General features: G+C 46.5%; 1 pseudogene across 1 annotated transcript in view; it reads left to right on the forward strand.

The window, feature by feature from the left end:
- Positions 1 to 9,027: 9,027 nt before the first annotated feature.
- Positions 9,028 to 22,126, forward strand: part of LOC148533748 (cytochrome P450 2C5-like) — a 44,958-nt pseudogene continuing 31,859 nt past the window's right edge. The window contains exons 1-4 of the transcript XR_015877683.1: positions 9,028 to 9,048; positions 13,990 to 14,176; positions 15,014 to 15,176; positions 17,057 to 17,206. The product of XR_015877683.1 is annotated as a cytochrome P450 2C5-like (transcript). The remainder of the gene's footprint in view (positions 9,049 to 13,989; positions 14,177 to 15,013; positions 15,177 to 17,056; positions 17,207 to 22,126) is intronic.

The raw sequence follows: 22,126 nt of genomic DNA on the forward strand, positions 1-22,126 counted from the left end.
CCAAAACAGGAAGATGAATCAGGATCTAGAACCAAACCACAGGGGTCCGCGCACATCTCTAATAATTTTATGTAAAAACAGCATGATACATAGGCCCCTTAGTGTGAAGTAACAGTCATGCACTTCAGGGAAATCTCCATCCCCTTTTAGAATTACAAAATAATACAGCAAAACACATACATGTAGGTTGCAACATGGAAAGTAGATATCATGGGCCATGCACTATAAAATATCTCACAGTGAATGGCCACTATATATCTGTTGGGTTTCAGGCTGTCAGGTCTGACAGACATTTTCGGGCAAAATTTTCTAAACCCCGGCCGTTTGACCGCGGTTTTGCTATCCGCAGATTTATTATGGTCAAGAACTCTGCAAACCCGTTGTCAAAACAAATTTTAGAATATAATAGAACAAGGCTAGGGCTTAATTTACTAAGCTGCGGGTTTGGTGTCATTCAGAAACAGCCAACAAACTACTGGGGTTCAGAACCCAGCGCTTAGTAAATTTTGCCCTATATCTGACAGTGAATCTCCAGTTTAAGCTGGTGCCAGCAGCCAGTATTTATCTACATATCAGTATACTTTGTATGTTACTTGTCAGCAATTTTCATTTGCATCCTCTACATTGTGTTTTGTAAATTCTATTCTCAGCAAATATCACGTGTGATATTCCACAAAAAACAAAACAAAAAAAAAACTAGAACTTTTGTCGATTTCTCCACATAATCACCGCCTTTATTTAATTATTTATCATATCTGTCCATGAGTCTTAGGGTCTGATTCAGACCCGGTCGCAAGGTTGCGTTCACATGTATCCAGCCGTTGTTTGCAAACTGCACGCGTGTGAGCCGGCCGCTGCGATCGGGAATCAATCGCAGTGAACACGTAAAGCCTTCACAGAGTGATTGACATGAAGTGACTGTTCGGGGGTGGAGAGGGGGTGTGGCCGGTGGAACGCAGGCGTGCCTGTGCATTTGAACGCAGTTACAAGAGCGTGCATAATTAAGCCCCTGCGATTGGATACGCTGGCAGATGTCTAGCAGGCTACAAGAAGTTTAGCAGCTTGTGCAGCAGGGTCAGGTCAACCACAAGCGGTGCAAATGGTTTCCGATGTTACTTGATGTTACCGATGTTTTCGCTGACTTGCGGATGCATGTCATGGGAAGTGGGCGGCTTTGTACAGTGATGGGCGTCTTGGTTTAGTGCTGCGATTGCATTTCATTAGCATATTTTCGCAGCGAGCAGGAGCGTGCGATCGCTTCCGTGCGAACGAACCTGAATCAGGCCCACAGTCCACTGAACTGGTTATTAACTGAATACTCCAACTCATCAACACTTCCAGAACATTTTTCGCTTGAGCTCAGTAAAAAGGTAAAAACCCAACCCAAAACCAAAACGCATGAGGGTGGTTTTGCAAAACCAAAACACGAATATTAATCCAGATCCATAACCAAAACCAAAACACGTGGTCAGCGCACATCTCTAGAATGCGCAAATGGTCTTTACTTTCTAGACTACCCTTGTACTTTTTGTTCTATTCTGGCTTTTTATGTGATGTACAATATGTATGTGCAACTATGGAGGGTATTCAATTAGGTACGATTATCTCGCACCCACATGTGAGGGGGCGAGTTGCTGTTACAAGGGTGTGTAAATGCCAACAACAGCACCGGAACTAGCTCCCCCGGTGGCTTGGGCTCACACATTTTTGCTTGCATCCCTATGGGGCTACAAACAAAATTCTGCGAGTCCGAAGGTACTGCAAGTGTGCCCCCTTCTTACATGTCAGCAGTCTATTACCCCTGCCCAGCACACCCAGGATTAAGCCACACACCCTGAAAGTACCCAGGCCGGCCAAGCTTTCTAAGGCCCTGCCCATAGCAACCAATCAGCATTGAGGTAGCATTTATCAAGTACATTCTATAAAATGATTGGCAGTAGCTGATTGGTTACTATGGGAAACTTCTCCACTGGCCACCTCTCCAATCTTTTCACTGCTTGATACATCTGTACCATAGTTTTGTGTTTATCAAATTAAATGATTACAAGCATAAAATCTCTAAATAATCACAAATATCCTAATAATCAGAATTTCCTAATCACAAGTATTTGCAATCAAACAGCATCATCATAGCAGTATATTATAAGTCACAACGGTACCATAGCAGTATATTATTTATAAGTCACAACGGTACCATAGCAGTAAATTATAACTCACAACCGTATACTAAGCGAACATAGCTAAACCATCGGTTACATCGGACCCATATGCACACTTGTCCTTGCCATTATGTCTGTTGAATGGTATGTTGCCAATTTTCTGTGTTTCTGCAATAGTAGTTTAGAGGGTTTTTTTGTCTTTACCCCTGTGAAATCTACATTTTTAATTTCAGGTTCCCTAATTGTTTAAAGCCTCTACGCCCTTGAGCATCAGCTTTAGATGAAAGTGATGGACTTCCAGCCGCTGCAATGCTAGCATTTACATGTTGTTTCTGCTCTCCTCTCAGTTCGTTCTCGTGATCCATATTAATTTATCACTGTGAACTGGAGTCACGGAGCTTGTATACACACAGTGGGCTATGCCCTTTCACGGAGCTTGTATAATAAACTCAGTGGGCTTATGCCCTGTCACGGAGCTTGTATAATACACTCAGTGGGCTTATGCCCTTTCACGGAGCTTGTATACATACATTGGGCTATGCCATGTCACAGAGCTTGTATAATACACTCAGTGGGCTTATGCCCTTTCACGGAGCTTGTATACATACATTGGGCTATGCCCAGTAAGGTCACGGAGCTTGTATACAAACAGTGAGCTTAAGCCCTGTCACAGAGTTTGTATACACACAGTGGGCTTATGCCCTTTCACGGAGCTTGTATAATACACTCAGTGGGCTTATGCCCTGTCACGGAGCATGTATAATACACTCAGTGGGCTTATGCCCTTTCAAGGAGCTTGTATACACACAGTGGGGTTATGCCCAGTCACGGAGCTTGTATACACGCAGTGGGCTAATGCCCAGTCACGGAGTTTGTATACGCACAGTGGGCTAAAGCCCAGTCACGGAGCTTGAATACGCGCAGTGGGCTAAAGCCCAGTCACGGAGCTTGTATACGTGCAGTGGGATTATGCCCAGTCACGGAGCTCGTATGCACACAGTGGGCTAATGCCCAGTCATGGAACTTGTATACACACAGTGGGGTTATGCCCTGTCACGGAGCTTGTATACGCACAGTGGGGTTATGCCCTGTCACGGAGCTTGTATACGCACAGTGGGGTTATGCCCTGTTACGGAGCTTGTATACACACTGTGGGCTTATGCCCTTTCACGGAGCTTGTATACGCACAGTGGGGTTATGCCCAGTCAAGGAGCTTGTATACACACAGTGGGCTTATGCCCTGTCACGGAGCTTGAATACACACAGTGGGCTTATGCCCAGTAAAGTTACGGAGCTTGTATACACGCAGTGGGCTAATGCCCAGTCACAGAGCTTGTATACACACTGTGGGCTTATGCCCAGTCATGGAGCTTGTATACACACAGTGGGCTTATGCCCAGTAAAGTTACAGAGCTTGTATACACGCAGTGGGCTAATGCCCTGTCACGGAGCTTGTATACGCGCAGTGGGGTTATGCCAGTCACGGAGCTTGTACACACAAAGTGGGCTAATGCCCAGTCATGGAGCTCGTATACACAATGTGAGGTTATGCCCTGTCACGGAGCTTGTATACACACAGTGGGCTTATCCCCAGTCACGGAGCTTGTATACACACAGTGGGGTTATGCCCTGTCACTTAGCTTGTATATGCACATTGGGGTTAATGCCCAGTCACGGAGCTTGTATACACACAGTGGGCTAATGCCCAGTCACGGAGCTTGTATACGCGCAGTGGGGTTATGCCCAGTCACGGGCTTGTATACACAAAGTGGGCTAATGCCCAGTCATGGAGCTTGTATACACACTGTGAGGTTATGCCCGTCACGGAGCTTGTATACACACAGTGGGGTTATGCCCTGTCACGGAGCTTGTATACGCACAGTGGGCTTATCCCCAGTCACGGAGCTTGTATACACACAGTGGGCTTATGCCCTGTCCCGTTGCTTGTATACTCACATTGGGGTTATTGCCCAGTCAAGGAGCTTGTATACACACTGTGTGCTTATGTCCTGTCACGGAACTTGTATACACACAGTGGGGTTATGCCCTGTTATGGAGCTTGTATACACACAGTGGGCTTGTGGCCTGTCACGGAGCTGGTATACACACAGTGGGGTAATTCCCAGTCACAGATCTTGTATACAGACAGTGGACCTATGCCCTGTCACGGAGCTTGTATACACACAGTGGGCTAATGCCCAGTCACGGAGCTTGTATACACACTGTGGGCTTAAGCCCAGTCATGGAGCTTGTATACACACAGTGGGCTTATGCCCAGTGAAGGCACTGAGCTTGTATAAAGTTATACACACAGTGGGCTTAGGCCCAGTCACGGAGCTAGTGTACACACACAGTGGGCTATTGCCCAGTAAACTGGACTTACACTGAGCGTATGCAATGTCACGGACCTTGTATACACACAGTGGGCTTATGCTCAGTCACGGAGCTTGTATACACACAGTGGGGTTATGCCCAGTCATGGAGCTTGTATATACACAGTGGGCTTATACCCACTCATGGAGCTTGTATACGCACAGTTGGCTAATGCCCAATCTCGGAGCTTGTATACACACTGTGGGCTTATGCCCTGTCACGGAGCTTGTATACACACAGTGGGGTTATGCTCAGTCATGGAGCTTGTATACACACAGTGGGGTTATGCCCAGTCACGGAGCTTGTATACGCACAGTGGGTTTATGCCCTGTCTTGGAGCTTGTATACACACTGTGGGCTTATGCCCAAACATGGAGCTTGTATACACACAGTGGGCTTATGCCCAGTCACGGAGCTTGTATACGCACAGTGGGGTTATGCTCAGTCATGGAGCTTGTATGCGCACAGTGGGGTTATGCTCAGTCACGGAGCTTGTATGCGCACAGTGGGGTTATGCCCAGTCACGGAGCTTGTATGCGCACAGTGGGGTTATGCCCAGTCACGGAGCTTGTATAAACACAGTGGGGTTATGCCCATTCTCTGAGCTTTTATACGCACAGTGGGGTTATGCCCAGTCACGGAGCTTGTATAAATACAGTGGGGTTATGCCCAGTCATGGAGTTTGTATAAACACAGTGGGGTTATGCCCAGTCACGGAGCTTGTATACACACAGTGGGGTTATGCCCAGTCACGGAGCTTGTATACACACAGTGGGGTTATGCCCAGTCATGGAGCTTGTATACACACAGTGGGGTTATGCCAAGTCATGGAGCTTGTATACACACAGTGGGGTTATGCCCAGTCATGGAGCTTGTATACACACAGTGGGGTTATGCCCAGTTACAGAGCTTGTATACACACAGTGGGGTTATGCCCAGTCATGGAGCTTGTATAAACACAGTGGGTTTATGCCCAGTCATGGAGCTTGTATACACACAGTGGGGTTATGCCCAGTCACAGAGCTTGTATACACACAGTGGGGTTATGCCCAGTCACAGAGCTTGTATACACACAGTGGGCTTATGCCCATCATGGAGCTTTATACACACAGTGGGCTTATGCCCTGTCATAGAGCTTGTATACACACAGTGGGTTTATGCCCAGTCACGGAGCTTGTATATGCACTGTGGGGTTATGCCCAGTCACGGAGCTTGTATACACACAGTGGGCTTATGCCCAGTCACGGAGCTTGTATATACACAGTGGGCTAATGCCCAGTCATGGAGCTTGTATACACACTGTGGGTTTATGCCCTGTCACGGAGCTTGTATACACACTGTGGGCTTATGACCAGTCATGGACCTTGTAGACACACAGTGGGTTTATGCTCTGTCACGGAGTTGTATACACACATTGGGCTAATGCACAGTCACGGAGCTTGTATACACACAGTGGGCTTAGGCCCAGTCACGGAGCTAGTCTAGTATACACACACAGTGGGCTATTGCCCAGTAAACTGGACTTACAGTATGCCCAGTCACAGAGCTTGTATACACAGTGGGCTTATGCCCAGTAAAGTCACGGATGTTATTTATTTTTATGATTGATATCACAATCAGAAGGCTAATGCCCTTTAAAGTCCAGTGGCAATAAGTTGGAATAACTAGTCTGGTACTACTACTAATACTGTAACTATGTCCGTCCTCTGTCTTACTGTCTGCAAAATGGCGCCGAGTCCCGGGCGCCGCACTTTTTATAGAGGCCGAACGTCACCCGAGTCTCACGAGAATCCGACGCCGGCTGGGTGATGTTCACCTCGAGGTGGAATCCGAGTCAGGCAGGAACACCCGAACTTGCGTTTGGGTGGACTCGGATTCCACCTGTTCGGAGCGGTTCGGATTCCTCAGAATCCGAACCGCTCATCTCTAATAAATACCTGTTAAAAAATAAATATAGTCTGAAATGCGAGAGTTCACCAGAAATACAGCAGGCTCAGCATTAGAGAGAAGAGGAGGGGAGCGGTCACAGGAGGGAAGATTATGTAATAATAGTACACAGGACAGAGGTGAGCTGAGTTCTGTTTGTCAGATAAAGGTGAGACAGTATGATGTAGTAATCTGAGTAAAGGTGAAGCACACCTGTGCAATGTACCGTATACAGCTGTATCCAGCTCAAATATAAATAAGAACAAAAACATATTTTGTTTACTACAAAAATACATTTGTAACAAATTACTGAATACACAAAACTATGAGGCTGATTCAGCAGTGCACGAAATGCTGAACACAGATTTCCAATTATCGGGAATCTGCGAGTGTGCAGAATGGGTCCTGCATAGACGTGTGCCTCTGCCTGATTGACAGGCAGAGCCATTTAACGGGCGGGGCATGGTTGGCCGGCGCTCCTGGAAATGGGGGAGTGTCCGCCCCGTTTTCCGGGAGTGGCAAGGCCAGGGACTGCATCGACTGATGCAGCTTCCTGGCCTCGCAAGCCGGCTAGCCTGAGTAAGCTGATGCTTACTCAGCTGGCAGGCAGCCCGACGCTGTCCTCCATCACAACCATCGACCACCGATGGTAGCGATGGTGATCCCAGCCAGCAACCTCGGTCTCAGTGCTGGGATCGCTAATGCAGCAGGTGGTGTCATTCATCTCCTGCTGCATTTACATATAAGCAAGGAGGGAATTTCAAAGCTGCCTGCGTGCATACATCATATATCTATAGCCTGCATGCAAATTTATATAGTGCTTTTACAGAAATGATGAACATTGGGCATGATTCATGTCCGGACACTGTTGCGGCCCCTCACACAGATTTCCAATTATTGGAAAACTGTGCATGCGCAGTACCCGTTTTGGGCATGTGCAAAACAGTTCCTGCGATCTCGCTGTCTGATCCCCTAAGTCGCAGCATGATTGACATGCTGACTGAGATCTCATAGTTGGCATCTGCTGTTAAACAATGTAATACCCCTTTTACGCCAGAGCTAAAACCCGGGTTATTGCAGGGTTAACCCGGGTAACTTCTTGGATTCCTGGGTGGAGTGACCCGGCAATCCAACCCAGGTAACTTGCACGGTTTAGCACGGGAATGACCTGTGAAACCCTGCAGATTAAAAGGTACGATCTGGGTCACGATGACTTGGATCGTGCCACATGCCTGCCGATTGGCCAGCTTCAGTGGCGCTTGGAGATGACACCATCTCCAAGCGTCCACTTCAACGCCAGAATAGCTGGGTCACTGCAGACCTGACTCCGGTGTGAGCGGCACAGACTCGGGAACATCCTGGGTCGGCACCGGGGAAATTCTGGGAAAGATCCGTATTGGAACCCTGTTCTAACCTCCTGGTCAGACCCGGAATTTAGGTATAAAAGCGGTATAACAGTCAGGGCCGGATTAAGGTCTGTGGGGGCCCCTGGGCAGCAAACTTGTGGGGGCCCCTTATGCAATGTCCCCAGTAGCAGTGCCCCTTATGCAGTGCCCCCAATAATGGTCCCCCCTATACAGTGCCCACTGTAGTAATGCCCCCTATGCAGTGCTTATATAATGCCCCCCAGTAGTGGCCCCCCTATACAGTGCCCCCAGTAGTGCCCCTTATATAGTGCCCCCAGACCCAGTAGTGGTCCCCCCTATGCAGTGCCGCTAATATAGTGCCCCCAGTAGTAGTCCACCCCTATACAGTGGGGCCAGTAGTTGTCCCCCCAATGCATTGACCCTAGTAGCACCCCTACAGTGCCCCCATGAAGCGGCCCCCCTATACAGTGACCCCTGCAGCAGCCCCCCTATGCAGTGTCCCCTGGAGTGCCCCCCGTGCAGTGTCCCTTTATGCAGTGCCCCCTGTAATGGCCCCCCCATGCAGTGTCCCCTGTAGCATCCCTCCTATGCAGTGCCCTCTGTAGCGGTGGGCAGGCTGTGCAGTGGGGCTGTACAACAATACAGGCGTGACGTCAGAGGTCACGCTGCGCAGCCCCACGCCAGCCCACCCCCTCAACAGTCGCATCTGGACTGGAGCCCGCAGAGGTGAAACGAAGAGAGAAGCTGCTACTGTGACATCGCCCCGGCCCAGAGGGTGAGTTAATAAATGTTTTTTTTTTTAGTGTGGTGCTGCTGGTGGGCTGGTTGGGGGGAGGGCACACTGTGTGTGTGTATGTGTATATATATATATATATATATATATATATACACATACATACTCGGATCACTGTTAGGGGGTCCCACAAGTTTGTTGCCCAGGGGCCCCCACAGACCTTAATCCGGCCCTGCCAGGGACGACCACAGCTGTCGTCCCCCCCTTAATCCGGCCCTGATAACAGTACAACTTACATTGTTATTACATACATTACATATGCCATTCTTCCCTTGTGTTTATATGTGACTAGTGTGGGGAGGAGTCAGCTGGAATTTATATAGACCTCTGACAGTCAGATGTGATGTAATGGTTTAAATATTCTCCAAGTGTTTAAAGCAGACACACAACACTCAGTGCAGGAGGACAGGAGAGAGAAGCAGCACTTTGTGTAATATCCGCTGTACTAACAGTAACAGTAAGAACCCAAGTTATCAGCATTTCCATAGAACATTTTGCCTTAGCTTAGCCTTATATACTGTGACATGTCAGCGTGTGTCTCATTACAGACATTTCAATGTTACCATACAGAATTCACCTGTATAAACCAATAGTTATTTACTTACTAAACTTTTGCTCAGATAAGTATCTTCTAGTACACGTAAATGCATATCTGGAATATCAGGTTGTGTGTTTAACACCTGTCTCTGTTGGGTTTAATATCTAATATTCCAAGACGGAGATTATGTACTTTGTATTTTATGTCAGCTTTATTGTTCTGTGTCTGTGTATCACCCACTGATTAACTGGAAGGTTGCTAATTTATTATTTTGTAGTACAGAGACATGGAGGGGGGGGGGTCATGTTATATATGTGGATGTATACAGTATGTGCTTATAACGCACTTAGGGAAATGTTCATTTGGACACATTTCAATGAGCACAAAGTTCAAAGCCAGTACAATCTTACAAAGCGTACGTCAGTTAAAATGAGTGTATAGACATAAGCCCCACAATAGTGTATAGACAATGTAAAGATGTGGCTGGACGTTGTCAGTGGATTATACAGTCATCAGTGACATGACAATAACTTGTGCTTTGATGTGGGAAACAGGGGCCTCTATACTTGTTACTTGCTGTGAAACTCTGGGATTGTGTCATAGACGTTTGCTATCTTCTACTCATGTGCCATCTTTCTGTAGACATCACCTGAAAGGAGGCACAGAGGGCAACAAGTACGGCGGGGGGGGGGGGGGCACTGCATATGGACCTATCTTTTAAAGTGCCTCTCGAAAATTGTGTTCCCCTAATTGTACATAGAGCATCTTGTACACAAGATAGAATGATGTTTTGACAATGAGCTTGAGTCACAGATTTTTGGACATGCACCGCTGCCTGACTCATAGTTGTACATAAACCCGATGGTTTGCATACAACTCCGATGTTAGAGGATCTGCGCATGGACATGACCTGTACTGCGCAAGTGCAGATCTTCTTCTCGCTCGCTCGCAGCGCCCAGATGTTGCAGAATGATTGATATGTTGGCGCCGTTTGTAGGTGGCGTCGGCAGTGTCCCAGAAAATGGTAGCGTGTCGGCAATGTTTTCTGTGTATGCTGAGTCCAGTGGCTGCGTCCTTGTATACAGCTTCACCACAGTACCCCCAAAGTACTGTATATACCCCCAAAAGTACTGTGTATACCCCCAAAGTACTGTATATACCCCCAAAGTACTGGATATCCCCCCAAAGTACTATATATACCCCCAAAAGTACTGTATATACCCCAAAGTACTGTATATACCCCCAAAAGTCAACATGATTACAACATATTAAAACATGTTACATATCCTATATCCTATATAAACCAGTTTAGTTCACAATCAAAGTTTTGTTCTTGTTAAGGGCCCAATTTATAAATGAATTAAAATATCCCAAATTGAGCCTCAATGTTTCTATCACGCCATTGTGGTCTTATATCTTCAAACCCTTTGAAACTATTAATATGACTTTTTGAACATTTATTTTATTTTTTTTAATGTAATGACAGGGACTATGGGCCGCATTTAATTAGACGCGAAAAGCAATGGCGGATGACGTAATTTTGCCAGGCGGAAACTTTTTGCCCCATTCAAACACTTTTTGCGTACGCGAAAATGCAATGTAATGTAATAGGCGAAAAAGATTCGCCTATGAATAGGTGGTGAGAAAAAGTGAAGAATTGCGGTTTTGGGGTGCAAACGTCGGGAAACCACTCAGCACCCTTGGGACAGCCCCCCAAAGCATAACTGCATCCAAAAAAAGCAAACAAAAATAAGGTACGCCTCAAAAAATGGGGGCAAAAAAGTGCAAAGTGGGGGTACAAACTTTTAAACTAGCGAAATAGACTTTTAGGGGGTCTGCAAGTATGGGGGAGCTGTTTTTTGGATTGCAGGTGCTTGCTGAAGGTATGTTATTTATGTTTTTAAAAAAATCACTTTTGCAATTTTAAACCATGCTTGCACCCATTTTCAAGTACCCCAATTTTGACAGGACTACTTATTTTCTCCAAAAAATACTACTTAATGCTATTCTTCACCACTTGTGCAAATACGCTAATTAGAGGTAATTGACAGCACTTATGTACCCCAAATAGCTTCAGTGGTGCTATTCGGGGACATCTATATTGATCCCCAATGTTAGTGCATCTTTTGGGGGGTGTCAGGTTGATATCCCCATTTTTGACAGCACTTTGCACCTGTTTGAGTATCGCCAGGACGTGTTTTTGCATCCTTTGGAATTGAATAGGGAAAATAGTGAGGGCACGTCCGAAAGTTTCAGTGGCCAAAACACGCGATGTAGGCGGAAGTCGGACAGGCAAAACTTTTACGACTTTTCGCGACTAATTGAATACGACCCTGTCTGAAGAACTTTTTCAATGTTGTATACATTATATGTTCAGATAATCTCACTTTTAAAGATCCGAAAGTCTTACCGACATAATTAGACTACATGTGCTGTATATTACATAATCAGTACATCATATTTTGGCATTGGTTACAAATCCATTAATTTTATACATTTTATTGTTTATATAAAAATCCAAAGTTTGCTATTGTTATATTATACTGTTTAACACATTTTACATCCCACACTTCTGTTAAAACCTTTTGTTTGAACATTATTTTTAATAAAGGGATCATCCAATATACTTTTAGCCATTTTATTTTTCAAACAAGGATCTCTTTGATATACAATTTATGGATTTTCAAGAAGTTGGTTTGAAAGGATCCAGGCCCTCATTCAGAGGCGGTCGGAGGATGCAAGCGGTCGCTCAGAAACTGGGCGGCCGCTTGCATCCTGACCGGCCGCCTCTGTTTCGGTCGTTAGGCTGTGGGTTAACACCCACAGCTCTAATGACCGCTATGGTGATGGTCACGATGGTCATTGATCATCGCGACCATCGGGGCTTATGACGAGACCCTAGGGTAGGGTCTCACTTGTCGTAAGCCCCGGAGAGCTTCTGGCTCTGTCAGAGGCGGAAGCTCTCCACTGACATCACTAGTGATGTCAGTGGGGCCTCCCCCAAACGGCAGGTGTTCCCATGGGAACGCCTCCGTTTGGGCTGCCACCCCCCCGGCCCGCCTTCCAAACGGGGTGAGCTGTCAATCAACATCGACAGCTCGCCCCCTTTGGAAAGAGACCCGCTACGACCGGCGCTATCGGTCGTAGCGGGTCTCACGCATGCACACGAAGGAGCCGGCTCCCTCGTGCGCATGCGCACTAGACAAACATCGAGGCAGCCGTGCGGTCGTAGACTGTACGGCCGCCTCTGAATAGAGCCCCCAGGCTTTAAGCAGATATCCCAATGTTTGTAAATAATTATTTAATTTTTATTGTTGTTGTTGCTTCCCATATCTTGTTAGCATTACTCATTGGAATTTGTTAGAATTAAAATTTTCTAATTTCTTAGATGGTAAAAGACCTCCTCTTTTCGATTATCTACTTTATTTATTTACATTTTGCAGGAGTTTTGTCTTATATCATATTTCTGTTTCACTGAACTCATTCTTACCTTCTACCTAATTTTCATAGATCTCAAACTTATGGTGCATACACATGGTCAGACTTGCTAGATCATCGATAACGATGAACGATTTTACCAACGATCTCATTAACGATGAATGATTTTTTACAGTATTTAACTGATGAAGTCATCCAAGTTGGACTGTAAACACAGAAGACTTCAGATATCGTTATCTGATATGTGGGAATGCACATCATTGGTCGATGCATGCCAAACATGTCAATGATATGAACGATGTAACGATTTTTTCCATCATTATCATTCATATTGTTAAAAATATCTGCCCGTGTGTACCCTCCATTAGGGCCTGAACTCTTGTCATTCATCATCAAATCCACAGATATTATTTTTTAGACCATTTATTTAAAATCGAATAATCTACAAACAAAGTTTTTCCCAAAAATTGGATTGTAACAATTATATCCTATCCCTATATGAAAGTGAATCCAAAAGGGACTGACTCAGTAATATTTATCTGGTCCAGTTATTATCAGTAAACGTCAAATCTAAATGATGTCAGGATGAGTCAGCTAGTAGTAGAGAAGTGCAGTTTCGGTTCCCCAAGAACTGACAACAACCAAATTTAGGGGTTCCAAGTCGATAGGAGTTCAGAATCACTTTGGGGTCCCGGTTTGGTTCTGCAGTCAGTTCGGAACTCTGATTTAAAAACTGAACTTGAGTTTTGGATTGCATGTAAACATGTGGAAAAAAGTGTCCAAATTACATGTTTTTAACATTTTTTTTTTAATTATTTTTTTTATTTTTAAAATACAGATCTAAATCCAAAACCAAAACACATGAGGGTGGTTTTGCAAAACTAAAACACGAAGATAAATCCAGATCCAAAAACCAAACCAAACCATGGGGGTCTGCGCATATCTCTAGTTAGTAGACAGATTTAGGAGGACTTTAGATGCCAATTTTTTTGTATATGTAGAGGACCCATATGCTTGTCAAACTCTACATTAGTCTCACAGGCTACTTCAGCTATACAGTAGTCCACACTTCCTGATATAACATGTTGTCAAGAGTGAGTCAACCACAGTTTAATTTATTGAGAGTACAAATAACAGGATTGGCTTTACTTATTGATACAAAGGCTTCATATTGCACCCTTTGAACGTTTGGAATGTCAGAGCTAAACCCCAGTAGACTTAGATCCCATACAAAAATGTTACTTGCATTGTGGTCCATCAACAATCTTCCAGCTTGCATTACTTGTCCCTTGTGTAAGACCTGATGAAGGACAGAAGAAAGAACTTTGTGCATTGCTTGTATTCTAGTATATAGCATTTCTAATAACCTACCTATGTTTTATCTTTCTTTTACAGAAGACTGATTGCCATGGACCCAGTCACCATTCTTCTGTCCGCCGTGATCATCCTGTTTTTGACCTATGTTTTTAACAATCAGAAACAACACAAGGACACGACTTTCCCCCCGGGACCGAAGCCTTTGCCGATTATAGGAAATATGCACCTGATTGACATGGGAAAGCCTTATAGGACATTTATAGAGGTAATACAGCACCACTGCTAAAATGTCAATAAGTCACATATGGCTACAATTAAAATACATATATTTAACAAAAAAAATCCTACATTTATCCAAAAAGGTCTAGGAGGCTATTTAAATTAGGAAAAATCAAATTGGGTACATTAGTTTCCCCACATTCTTTATAATAGGAAATTTGGGAAGACATTTACCTGTATTTACTAAGCTGTACTACAAATGGTCAGGGACCAGCTGTGTAGGAGACTGCAAATGCTGAATGGTCATTTACACTTAGGGGTCAATCCTATTGCACGTGGTGATCTTGCTGGTGCGAGTCATTGCGGCATTGGCTGCACATTACAGCAGCCCGGATTCGCCAAATTTTGCTCGCTGCCCCATAGGGTGGATAGATCTGGGGTGTGATAATGCAATCACGCCATCATAGCACCGCCCTTGTATTAAGTACGGCAATTACAAACATTGTGATGCGGGGGCTGTGCCATGACGACACAATTCAACACAAATTGTGTCATCGGCCATTTGTGCCAGGTGGCTCTAGCCTCCTGGAGGCTTGCCCTCTTTTCCTGGAGGCTTGCCCACTTTTCCGCGTGGCCGGGAGCACCACCCAATTTTCGGGAAACTTGCGCCCATTCCAGGAGGGTAGGCCAGTATGGTTTTAGGATACAACAGTAATACCTTGATGGAGATTGTTCTGTATTATGTTCTTGAGAATAGATATTGCTGCATTTGTGCATGGTAATCCCAAAGGTATGACTTCCAACTGTCGCTCAATGATTACTGCAAAATTGTAACGCTGAATATAGCTCAAATTAATTCAACTATTTCTTACTATACTTACAGATGGCTAAGAAGTACGGCCCGGTATTCAGCGTCCAACTGGGCATGACAAAGACGGTCATCCTATGTGGTTATGATGCTATCAAAGATGCTCTAATCAACCATGCGGAGGAATTCTCTAATAGACCGCACATCCCAATCTTTGCTAAAACAATGAAGGATAATGGTAACTTTTTTTGTTCATTTAAAAAAAAAAAATAATAATAATAATACACTGATGGAGAACTCTTGAAATGCTGCACATTAATGCTGGGTACACACTGGCAGATATATTGGCCGATCAGTTGATTGGCCAATATATTGGGTGCCCGTCGGCCACTGTGTGTACCAGCGATATGTCTGTATAGGGCTCATTGCTGCACAGCCAATGCCAAATATATCTGCAGATATATTTGTCCATCGTGCTGTGTGTATGGGTGGTCAGACGACCACCCATACACTTGCTGCAGAGGCTGGGAGGAGGGGGCGCGACACGCCCCCAGCCAGCGGGACTCGCAGACAGATGACAGGTGATGGTTGTTCAGTGTGTTTGAACGACCATCATCTGCAGATATATCTGTCAGGTGTGCACCCAGCTTAAGAATCAACTGTGCTCAGCATTTGTGGATTATAGTAGAGACATCAGGGCTGATTGAGAGTTGCCCGTCCTTAATGTAAAGATCTATCTGAAATCAAATGGAGCTCTGTGTACAATCAACTCTAAATAGCCTGCGATTCCCAATACACACTCACGACGCGCACTCAACATACAGTTAGAGCTATTCAGCTTCATGTGGAGATGCAGATGAATTCCATGTAACTCTGAATGCACGTACAGCAGATCTGTTTGTCTGGGAGGTCTGCGCAGTGCGACAAATTGGAGGTGCACAGCTTTGGTGTTGGGGCCTTTTGAGCAATTACCAGCAATTCAGAGTGGTTCGAATCTCAGTTGTATTTCCACTGTCGTTTGCATGCAGGTTTACTTTACCGTGGGCATGTTGATGAAACTGCGCAATTATTTCTGAACACAGACAGTGGCCACAATCGCAGCAACTTTACACGCAGCTCTGAATCAGGTCCTTTGGGGTCTATTTACTAAGCCTTGGATGGAGATCAAGTGAACAGAGATAAAGTACCAACCAACCAGCTCCTAACTGTCATTTTTCAAACACATACTTTAATAATAAATACTTTATCTCCATCAAAGGATTAGTAAATAGACCCCTTTGTTTTTTTTACTGGTACGTACAATAAGATCTGATCATATTTTGGTCCCATATGAAGAAATATAATTGTAAACTAATATAAATGCTGGAATAAGTATAATACTAGAGACTTTCTCTCTCCACTGTACATGTAAAGTTTCAGCTATATGACACCTGGGATATGGGAAGGTGGTTTCGGCTGAGAGTAGGTGATGGATTGACGTAAAGCTGACAGTTTACTGTTAGAGATGAGCGGTTCGGTTTTTGAGAAAATCGAACACACCCAAATGTAGGGGTTCCGAGACTAACCGAGACCTGACTGGGGACATCTCACAGTTCAGAACTCGGATTTAAAAACGGATCTCACAAATTTTGGATGGTATTTCAGTCCCTCCCTCCATGATTTCCTGTGCTGTGAGTTGGTCAAAATTGACTGGAAATGGTGATGAATAGACCCCCAAGAGTTCCCTGGAGAAGACTTGCCAGCTCCGCTGGATGGGGTCCAGGTGCCACGAATGACGTCATCAAGGCCACGATTTTGTGCTTTGTCTAGCTGGGGGTGGGCCCGTGATGATGTAGTTCATAGCGAATCGCAATTATTATGCACCATTGCACCGCCCACTTTTGAAAGTAAGTGCTGGAGGTCGCCAGGTTGCGGGAGAAGTGCCCACTTTTCCAAGGCCCAGGAGACTCTCCCCTACAGTAATTCAGGAGTCTCTTAGAGATTCTGGGAGAGTGGTCAAATATATACTGTACACCAGGGTATGAGGGATTTTTTATTCGCATATCAGAAGAAATATTTTATTTGTAGAACTAATGTGTACTATAAATCAGCACAGTGACCTGTATTCACTCTGTTCAGGTATTGTCTTTGCTAATGGTGAGAACTGGAAAGTGATGAGACGATTTACACTTTCGACACTACGAGACTTCGGAATGGGGAAGAAAGGAATAGAAAACACGATTATTGAGGAGGCTGAATGTTTAATAAAGAAATTTACATCCTATGGAGGTGAGTGTGTACTTTGTAATATCCACAGGGACAGAGACTGGAGATTAGCAATGTCATTATGTTATATACAAGTACATACAATATTCCTATCCATCTGTATACTCCCCCCAATCTTACATGAAAATTAAACAGGATAGAGTCTGGCAGGAAGAGACAGCACCTGCCAATGAGAACAGGAGTATGTAGTCCAAAGGCTGACTGGTAACTTAAATCTAGATGGAAGGTCCACCCAAGGAGGCCAGTGTGTGCCACCATAAGGGGCATGACCAAGTCACATAAAGGGGCTTAGCAAGTACCAGACCATACACCAACCCCCCTATCCTTAACATTCTTCTTGGAAATGCAGTGCAAATACCTGCATACACACACCACACGTTACACTAATCAAATATCCCATTAAAAATATCTTAATGCGTCAGTTGACTGAAGGATGATGAGTTGGATCCAACAGCTCAATCTTGTCACAACAGAGTTGTTGTACCCGGCGGTTCGCGGTCTCTGCCTGTGCGGGTGCTTTGGCGTGGTCCTGCCAGTTGGGGTGCTGGTGTCTAGAGGTTGGCGCAAGGTGCGCATGGTTGTTCCAAGCGCACAGGCCATCTGGTGACAGGTGAGACCGGCAGTTCTGCCACGCTGGGGACTGCTGGGCGCCGCCATTTTGGTTTTGGGCATGTGACCTGAATGGGCCAATCAGGTTGGAGCTTCTTGCATGTGACTCTCAGCAGCCTATCATACACTTTCCCTTGGTACTTAAGGGTGTTCAGCACACCCTCTAGTTGCCAGTGCAATGTGTACACAGTGCAAGCTGTGTGAGAGTTCTCTGTGCTCGGTGTGATTATTGCAGTCCCAGCAGTGCTCCGTTTCCTGCTCTGTCTCCACCTCAGGCTGTTCCCAGATACCCGCATCTACCCTGCTATACCCCGTTACCCCACAGTTATGACTCCCCCAGCTCTCCGGACTGAAAGCCCACTCCAGAACTTCAGATCTCTGGGCCTGATTCAGAGCCGCTCGCTCTGACACTCGTGATGTCAGTGGGGCCGGCCCCAAACGGCAGGCGTTCTCATAGGAAAGCCTCCGTTTGGGCAGCCACCCCCCCGGCCTGCCCACCAAAGGGGGCGGGCTGTCACTCAACATTGACAGCTCGTCCCCTTTGTTGCGAGACCCGGAGTGACGGATTGCCCGTCGCTAGCCGGGTCTCGCGCATGCGCACGACGGAGCCGGCTCCGTTGTGCGCATGCGCTGTGGGCCACCATCGTCCCGGTTGCGAGCGCTCGGGTCTGAATCAGGCCCACTGTTCCTCAGTCTCACCTCCATTGGAATTTATTTCTCTGCCTGACACACCAGTTCCCAGCCTCATTACTTAGACTTTATATCTCTGCCAGACACCTGTTTCCAGCCTCATTAATTGGACTTTGTTTTTCTGCCAGACCTTTGTTTTCAGCCTCACATCATTTGGACTTATTTATTTTCTGCCAGTTTATATGCCTATTATCATTTAATGAATTATAATACTCCTACTAAAACCTGCTGCTTTTCAATACTGCAAACCCGTTCCAGTTTTTTCTCCTGCATCTGCCCCGGGTTCAACAAATAATCCAGACCTGACAAATCTGTATCAGGAGGCAGAGGTTGTATCAGGTGAAGTATGAAGTGCGCTATTGCGTAGCCCTCATGTTGTTCCTTTAGGGTAGTCTCTAGTGCCATTTTGTCACTATGTAAAAGCCCCACAGTGAAATACAGAAGTGATCTACATACCTCTAGAGAGACCCTACAATTTATAGCTCAAAACCTGCAAAATGGCACAAGCGCTGGTTTATACTTTCACCGCTACCCATATACAATCACCGGCTAGTGATCTGTATGTTCCGCTCCATACAGGACTCTGGCTATTTCAAACTGTGGCAGAGTTAGTGAGTAGTGGGCTCAGGTGCAACAATAAGCTTTGGACCGCCACACCGGCCCCTACCCCCAACCATGTTTGCCCAAAAAAGGGTGTGGTCTTGTGAGGAAGGGGAATGGCTTTGTGGTGCACAGTCTATCAGTATTATTCATGTACAATGCAAACTAGTCTTTAGTCAAATCAGGATAATCCTTATTTGATTAAAGACTACTGTACTGTATATACTGTATATAGCAACGTTACGGCATTCATAGCACTATTAAACACGCACAAACTCCAAGCTAAAGCCAACATATTAAATTGTCCTGATACTTTGGATTCATCTTGGAGTCTCTGCATGTTTATTAGTGCTGTGAATGCCGTCTCTCTGTTAAAGGAATGGCACCGGGTCAAGCAAATTATTTAAACTAAGAGGTGCCCTGGAAAGTGTTATTTATATACAGATGTGTCCTCACTCATCTTTTGCTGCAGTCGCATCAAACAGCCCCTCTTGACGCGCCCAGCATCTGTGGCCGGAGGCCGAGCCACACGTGGTTAATGGCTGCCGTGGCACTGAAGGGGTTAACCCCCTGTGCTGCGGCGCCATTTTTTTAAAATGAACTATGGGCGCTAGGCGCCACATTTAATTGTATTATACGCGCTAAGCGCCATCTTTTAAATATGTTACCGGCGCTAGGTGCCGAGAGTTTAATGTTGCCGGCGCTACCGCCGGGAAGGTCTGTGTAGCTGCCGCGGTCCAGGGAGGGACCACGGCAACCTAGTGTGTGCCCGCTGGGGGCCGGCTCTTAGCGCCGCTGCTGCTGGAAACTGGCTCCGGCGGCCATGGTGCCTAATGTTAACCCCCGGTGTGCCACACCGGGGGGAGAACAAAGGAGCCGCTCAGCGCTTCCAGCCGGAGGCGGGGAGCTCCGCTCCCGGTGCTCCGACTGTACACTGCCCGCTGATGGCTGGGGATGGGAGCAGGGCTCCCAGGCCGCCAGCACTCCAGAGCGGCAGGACACCTTTGCAGCCGTGACAAGCTTGTCCCGGACTGCAAAGGCACAAGCCGCTGCGGCGGCACAGGGACTTAACCCCTGGTGTGCCACACCGGGGATGGGCAGGGGCAAGGGAGATGCTCCGCGGCTCCAAGCTGGAGACCAGGAGCGGAGGCTCCTGGTGCTCCAGCAACCCAGCCTCCCAGATGGATGCGGCATGCTGACCCCTGGAGGCAGGGAGCCTAGCTCCCAGCTCTCCAGTCTCATCGGGCAGCGTGGCCAGCAGTTTAACCCTCGGTGCACTGCACCAAGGGGAGAACTGTGGTAGCCGCACGCTGGGGGTCGGGAGTGCTAGCTCCCGATACCCGAGTGCAGAGGAGAGGCCACACGCTGGGAGACCGGAGAAGCCGACTTCCAGTGCAGCAGGGCTGTGTGGGGGCAGTACAGAGCGCTCGCAGCAGAGTCCTGTGGCGGCGGTGCTCAGGAGATTTAACTCCTGGTAACCCCCAGCGCTGCGAGAGCCCCAGCACTGAACCCAGCAGTCCAAGACTGCAAGGATAAGGGAGCCCAGCGCTGAGCGCTGGGCACAGTAAAATAACCAATATAAATGTATTTAAAATGTATTCTAAGGGTATAATTTAAAGTAAAGTACACTTACCTGTGATTTCCCTGGATGGCTAGGGGGATCCAGAGTCCTCAGTGGGCTGCTTTATCTTCCAGCCCGTCCAGGGAAATAAAGTATCCTCCTATGCGGCCTCATGCCTGGAAGTGGGATGAGGAGGTGCATAGGAAGCTGGCTAATGCAGCCAGCTAAGAATTTCCACCGAGCTCCAAACGGACTTTCCTCCGTGGCCAGGAGTCTCTGCCAGGGACCCTGCTTGCCCACCTCTGGAGCTCATATTCGGGCAAGAGTAGCAAGCCTGGTCCCTTAGCAGATTCCTGGAAGTCCGTTTTCAGAGGGAAATCCTTATCTCTCCAGGCTGTGTCCAGATGGAGCGGAGCTGTGGGCGTTGCCCAGCTCCGAGGTTGAGCCCAGGCACAGGGGAGTCACCACTCCCCCTTGCCATAAGGGACAATGTTAAACGTGCATGTGGCTAGCACATGCACAGGTCATGCACTTATGATGATTGGTTGAAAAGCACAGGGCCGACTTACCCCCTGCGGAAATGTGTATTAGAGTGGCATAAAAGGAGGCTTCGTGCCTGGAAAAATTGTACATCCTTGTGAATCCTGTGTGGAGAAGAATTGCTGTAACATCTTGTATTGTATGCTTAAATTCCCCTTCAATCCGAAGGGAGGGTCTTTTTTAAGACTGAGAGCAATAAACACCTTTGCCTTTAAATTCTATTACATCTGTATCCTGCGACCAACAGAATTGCGCAAAACGCTATTCCGTTTTCCTGCTGTTCTGGGTAAGAGCTCCGTGTTTCCAAGTTCAAGCCCTCTGCCAAGCTACCGTGCAGACCTGGTCCATTGCGAGGGATCAGGTGGGAACAGCCAACACCAAACAGGAGGTGTGTCCGCAGTTAGTCAACGCATATGCAGCAGAAGTGGTTCCAGGTGCCTAGGCAGGAGCCTGATTGTACGTAAAAAGTGGTTCCAAACGCCGATGGTAGAGTTTGGTGGTGGCAGCATCGTTACACGCCCACGGCGCAGTGGGTGGAGTCAGTGACAGGCGGTCACTGACGGTGAGTGGGAGTCCAAAAGCGCTAACCCGTGACCAGGGGCGGCCTAGGTGAAAGGCGTCCGGTCACAGCATCTTTATTGCATGTTATTGTGCTGAAAACTATTCTAAGTCACAATGCGATGCGCCTAAGATGCATTGGGAGACTGTGGTGATTAATTTGATATATGACAGTCTGACTTATTATACTGCTACCAGCTGTGGGCTCATTCGGGGCATGGTGCAATGCACCAGCGGCACCACTGCTTGTTCCACCCCTGGTGAGTATGGCTGTACAATTATACCACTATACAAGAAACCAAAGTGCTGGTAAGTCCTGAGTTGTTTAATGCAATTAGTGGATCCACTGGTGTATACTATTTACA

This window comes from Taudactylus pleione, unplaced genomic scaffold (assembly GCF_031769625.1).
Source record: "Taudactylus pleione unplaced genomic scaffold, aTauple2 ptg000070l, whole genome shotgun sequence".
NCBI classification, from domain to species: domain Eukaryota; kingdom Metazoa; phylum Chordata; class Amphibia; order Anura; family Myobatrachidae; genus Taudactylus; species Taudactylus pleione.